The sequence below is a fragment of the Cynara cardunculus genome (genome assembly GCF_001531365.2).
Source record: "Cynara cardunculus var. scolymus isolate 2C chromosome LG 15, CcrdV1, whole genome shotgun sequence".
Lineage (NCBI taxonomy): Eukaryota > Viridiplantae > Streptophyta > Magnoliopsida > Asterales > Asteraceae > Cynara > Cynara cardunculus.
In genome coordinates, this window is record NC_037542.1 from 19,489,397 (window position 1) to 19,496,154 (window position 6,758).

A 6,758-nucleotide genomic window follows, 5' to 3' on the forward strand; every position below is an offset into this window, starting at 1 on the left:
GTCCCACATAAAACCACACCAAACATAGGACAATTGTGTTCTGTCCTGTCCTGTCCCACCCTGTCCAACGTACCAAACGCACCCTTAGAGATAATTTTTTTTATTAAAAATCACAAGAATTTTTATCTTATCTCAAAATAAATACTCATAATATATTTCTTATAGATTTTAAAATAGTAGTAATTATATCTTTTATATGTTCTAAATTAATATGTTCTTGGGTTTTTTTGAAATATATATATACATGTATTAATTCAACCTTAATATGAGTTTCTGGACAAAAAAGAGGGTAACCAGTTGAAATTTCATTCTAAAACCCATTTTTTTTTGTCTTTTCATGTCTTATGATCTGTCAAATTTGTAGTTTTCTTTATTGGTTTCGAATGTTTATCTTAAAACTCAAGTTTATTGGTTATTTGCTCTTGGTGTAAATCAAACACATTTGTGGAATCGTTTAAATATGTTGGATTTTAAATATATTGGATTTTAAATTGTCATACAATTTTTTTTCATCGATAGTCTGTAATTGAAATCATAACTCTTATTTATTCAAATTGTATTAATATGTAAAGACCAAGTGTAACATATATCATCGTTAAATCATATTTTATAAAACCAGTGGAACTTCAAAATCGTTAAAATTCATGGTTCCTGCCGCATTGCGTAGGTACACAACTAGTATATATATATATATATATATATATATAAGTTGGTTATTATACAACCTTTTACATTTGTACAACCAATACAACCCAATCTCGACCATCCATTCAATTTGATGAATATGTGATTTCATAGAAGTTTTGATTGTTTCATAATATAAAGTATTAATCATAACTAATAAACTATATTCATCTTCCATAATATGTTCAAATCATAATAAATAAACTCTCATCATTTCTATAAATATCTTAATTAATTAGGTTGCATTGGTTGTACAAATGAACATAGTTGTATTTGAAATATACTATATATATATATATATATATATATATAATATTAATTATGCCATTTAAATGTTTTACTTCAATGAAACAAAAATGTATTATGTAGTTGATAATTTTAAACCTTCAAATGTATTAGGATTATATTTGATAATATTAATTAAACATTTTTTATTAACATAACTTATCTTATTTATAAAGTTAATTTTATTCTTATCTTTTTATTTTATTTGATTGTGTTGTTCTGTATAATTTATTTGCAGATCATCCCATTTTACTTTATCATATCTACCTTGGATTCAATATCAGGTGTTGTCAAAATACTTGTGGTTATAGAAGTTCACTTGCGATGATTTATATCATCCGTAATCGTCCAAAATATTAGCCTCTATACATAAATTGGACAAGACAAAGTAGATCATGTCCTCTCATCCCACTTTTTCATTATTATATATCACAAATGAAATCTACCAATTAACTAATACAAAGTCAAATATTTTTGTCCATTATAAAAAGATTCCTAAATTAAAAGCAATATATGACTTTAATCCCTAGTGGTTATGACAACTTTTCAAATTTTGATATAATAATTTCTATCAAAAAAAGGTTTTTAACCTCTATTGAGTCAATTTATCTAACAATGTAACATGTTAATTTCATTTTAAATTTTAACGACAAGACCATCAACCAATGTTTTGTCAAATGCCTGTCGACTTTTTAATTTGTGGAACGATATTTTAAGTTACAGGGTTAGAACTCATCACCAACGATTTCTTTTGATGATTTGATGGCTTGGACGGACTCCCAAATTATTCCGACATCTATGCGGCATATATGGACAACAGTTGTTTGAATTGTTTTTACTCTAATTGAAGTCATCATAATAATGGGTTTTTTTCCTTGTGGGACTAATATTCAAACAAATTGTCTTTATACGGTCCACCTCCTATCGTTTCAATGGATCTCTATGCGTGCGAAAGATTTGAAGATATAGTGGACGAAAGGGTGTGGAGGGCAAGGTGGGTGCTTTTTTCATGCTAAACTCTGTACTATGAGTGGTTAGGTGGGACTAATATGCAGTCTTTATACGGTCCACTAACCACAATAATAACCTACTATGCAACATCTTTTACTCACTCCTGATTTCATGCTAAACTCTGTACCAATCACCTTGAACATACAAAACCAAAAATTAAAATAAAAGCTCAATATAAATCATAGATTTCACTCAGACTTTGTCAGAAACAGTTTTGATTTCTTTCTCTTTGCATGTGTAATTATTCTCCAAACGTAAATAACATCAGATGTCATTGGTATAAAAAAACATGAATTAGTAAAGTAAACTATGAATATGGGTTTACGAAAGTCTTTAAAAATTAGAATATGTTTGAGATAAGATTTTGTAAAATCCTAATCGTGTAATAAAATAAATGATTAAGGCACGGGTTAGGCGTGAACATTTATTTATTTTTAATTAATCCTCTTGTATCATGTGATTATGTCTTAATCTATGTATTATATCAATTAAACCCCTTATTTTTTTTAATTAATTAAAGCATATACATTCTGGAACATTGTTTTTAACAGAATTTTACATTTTAGTCCCTCCAGCCGTTTTTAGCATTTATTTAAATGGTAGATATTTAATTATATTGAATTGATTTTTGAATGTAATATTTTTAACAAATTACGAAAATTGTATGATTGATCTATTGACACTAATTTACTGAAACTGATTTATTGAAATTGTTGGAAATTGGACGGATCCTATCGGAACGATGGATAAATCAATTAATGGACTGACATGATTTAATTATTAATTGGATTGGTTGTTTAAAGTTGATTTGATTGATTGACAAAATATACATAATCTTATGAATGATAATCATATTCAAAGTTTTAAAGAGTGTGGCTGCGAGGTCAAGCATCGAGCCTTAGGAACCACGACGTTTTTCAAGACGTCACTTATGGTGACAAATCTTTACATCATATAAGCTAGAGTAAATTACGTTTTTCGTACCTGTGATTTGTTAATAAAATTAAGGACTTCGTTCTTGTGGTTTCGAAATTGTGATTTTTTTCGTCCCTGTAGTTTTAAATTCATTTGTATTATCGTCCCTAAGGCTAGACATTTTTTAGAGTAAATTACATTTTTGGTTTTTGTGGTTGCCACTCACTATCAAGTCAAGTCCTTATTTCAAAACGTTATACATTTTTAGAGTAAATTACATTTAAGAATTGTGACGTGAGACACAATCCTTAAACCACGCCACGCCATGCCACAACGATCATTGTGGCTAGTTGTTTGTTAAACACTGATTAGGTTTAATTTTTTTTATGAAATAGTTATTTGATGATAAAAGACTAAACCTAAGTACATGAATATGAAAAAATGGAGACGCACGTGATGCAAATGAAGGTGTATGTGTTATTTTAATCATGATTAGATGAATAGTAAATAGTGTTTTGTTCCTTTTTATGGAACTTTAGAAGAAAAAAAAAAGTGGGAAAGACATTCTTTAAGCATTATTTATGGTATCCCACTCGACCAAGAGATTGTTCACTAAGAAAACATTCAAAAGACACGTATCCATGTTTCTATTGTCCTATTCGAATGCAAAATTTAACAAACACCCTCAATTATAATATATATATATATATATATATATATATATAATATGAAAAAAAACTAAATGTGTAAAATCACATGTGATTTTATGTTAACGGTCAAAAAAGTGTCGGTGACCCTACGGCCGCAGAGACAAAGTAGCATGAATCACATGTGATTTTATATGTGATGTTAGTGTAAAATCACATGTGATTCGACCGTTTACGTATTATATGTACCGTTATTGTTTGAACTCGACCCTCTCCCTCTCCCTCCCCCCCCCTCTCTCTCTCTCTCTATATATATATACATATATATAACATATTATAAAATAAGATATGGTTCGAACACCGTTGTTTTACGATAAAAAAATTCACATTAATTAACCCACGATAAAAATTAGAATAAATGAAAATAAATTTGTATATATTAACAATTTTTTAATATTGTATGTCTTTTCTTTAAATGTTTGATTTTTTTTATATCAATGTCTCCTGGCCTGTTCCTGACATTTTATGGGCCCTGGACGAACGTAAAAACATGGTCCACCGCATTTGAACCTCCGTGACCATAAGGGGATTTTTGTTTCTTCTTGGATTTGAACATGTGACCTCCAGACACTTTTGACATTTGGAGTCAAACTCAAATCAATTAGGCACCACCCTTATGGTTACTTAAATTTATGTATTTTTTATTAGGTAATTTGAAATCAAGAGTATAAAAACTATGGTTGATAAATTTTTATAAGAAGTAAGATTTTTTTTAGTTTATAACAAGAAATATGTGTTATTTTGATAATAATAAAAAAAAGAATTCATGTGAATGAAGTAATCGTGAGGGTCAATGAGAGATCAATAATAAAGAAGATTATCAAGGTTTTCTAGACAAGTAGACAAATGAAGATCAATAAAAATATGAAGGAAAAAAATGATTCATTGAGATCTAATAAGAATAAATAATGAATTAAACATATAATATGCTAGCTCAACAAATGATTGTTTGAGTACTTAAATATAATCTTGTAGTGCGGTGGAATCTCAATGAAAGATATATAAGTCAAATAATTGATGAAAATATTTAAATTTTATTTTCCTTCTTTTTTTGTTCAACTAAAATAAGATGTTAAAGATTAAAAATTTATGGAACATAACATATATCAGAGACATTACTAAATATATCTAGTAGAAAAAATTATTGATTAATCACAAAACTATGAAACTCGTTATAAATTATAAAAACAATAGATTGATTGTCAAACAATAGTAAAATATTTTATATAGAAGCAAAAATAGATAACAATAGTCAACAAAAACAATTAGAACAACATAACCAAATAGCAATAGTCAATAGAAGCAGAAATTGATAAAAATATCCAACAAAAATATATAGCAATAACAAGCACATGATCTTAACGTTGAATTGTTAAACCATGAAAACAGCCAAACATAGAAAGATAACAATAACCAATATGTTTGGACCTTGTTGAAGATAAAAGAAAATTAGAGGGTAATAAATAATAGCATATAATGAATGGCCAATTAATTTTTTTATTTTCTTCTCCAATATAATTAGTTGAAATATTTTTAGGCATTTATTATGTACTAATTTTTGTTGCTTCTTATTATATGTTACAATTTTTTGGGTTTCTTTATTTCATTAAATTCTTTTAGACTACTATTGTAATTTTAAGAAAAAAATTTGGGCCCATTATATTTTTGGGCCTTGGGCGTGTACCCGTGCGGCCCTCCCCCAGGGACGGCCCTGAATGTCTCCATTGTCGGTAATGTTGTGATAGTGATATGATTTTGCAGTTATAATAATGTGATAAATGATTAATGTTTTAATAAATCAAATAATTCTTATGATAAGGTTTTGTTATGATAATGATATGATTTTGCTGAATATATTGAAAATCAATGATGATCACATCCACAATCATCGATTTTGTGTATTAGTTATGTGATTTGCAGTTTTTTCTCATTTTATCCTTATAAAACTGTGACTTAAAAAAAGTTACAAGTGTTCTTATATTTACGTAAATGACATGTATTCTCATTTAAACCAAACATTCCCTATAAAATAAATGCACAATTTTTAAAAGAGGGTTAAATACATTGTAACTTATAAATCAATTAAGATTGAATTTTTTTTATCTTGATCTAAAAATGTTTTTTAAAATTTGATTAAGACTGATATAAAATAATTATTTGAATTTTTAATGATTTATTCTGAAAATTACATTTCAACCGCCACAGAAATGATTCAGTCGACCTAATTTGGGTGCTGAATCCAAATCAAGTTCTATGCGATAAAGAATCCAATGTTCCAGCCTTTGGGAATGTTTTACAAGATTAATCTATACTATATTATAAAGCATTTGGCTAAAACTCTTAAAAACTCTTAAAACTCTTAAAAACTCTTAAAAATCTTAAAAACTCTTAAACTCGTTCATTCCTAAACGATTTCATCCTTATCCGATTTCATCTCATATTTGAATTCGTGTAACTAACTGCAGATAAATACAATCAAATACATGATAAACATCTCATTTTAAATATAAAAAATCTAAAATATAATTAGTATAATCATTTTAACAGAATACTTAATTATTATCTTTATAAAATTTATAATATTAAACCAAAAAYAAATTGTTTTATTATTAAACTTAAATTAAATTATATCTATCTATACTATATTATAAAGCATTTGGCTCATTCTCTTAAAAACAAATTTTCATGCATAAGGTACAATTAATTTGTRCACATTACTTAAAAATAAAAAATACAAGTTAATTATGCATACGCACATGTTTTTAAAGCATACCACTCCCATTGAAATCTTAATTCGTCCCTATAATTTCTCTAATCCAACTAACATCCCTATAATCTCTTTTTTTTTCAACGAGTAGATAGTCATTGTCGATTTCATATTTAATGGGTGGTTTTGACTCAATATTTCTTATAATCACCGTCAACTTCCATTCCCCAAAGCTCGGTTGCTTTTCTTTCAAAGTAAGCTTCAATCTCATGGATTTCGACCATTGCTTCTGATTGATTTATGGTCTGTATCGATTTTTGCTTCTTTCTTTTTGACTCATTACGTATCGATTCTTTATGGTTTCTTTGTCTGGTTCTTTGTCCGTTTAGGTTTACTTCCTCGGAGCTCGATTGCTTYTCATCTCCAAATCTTGATTGCTTCTCTTTCAA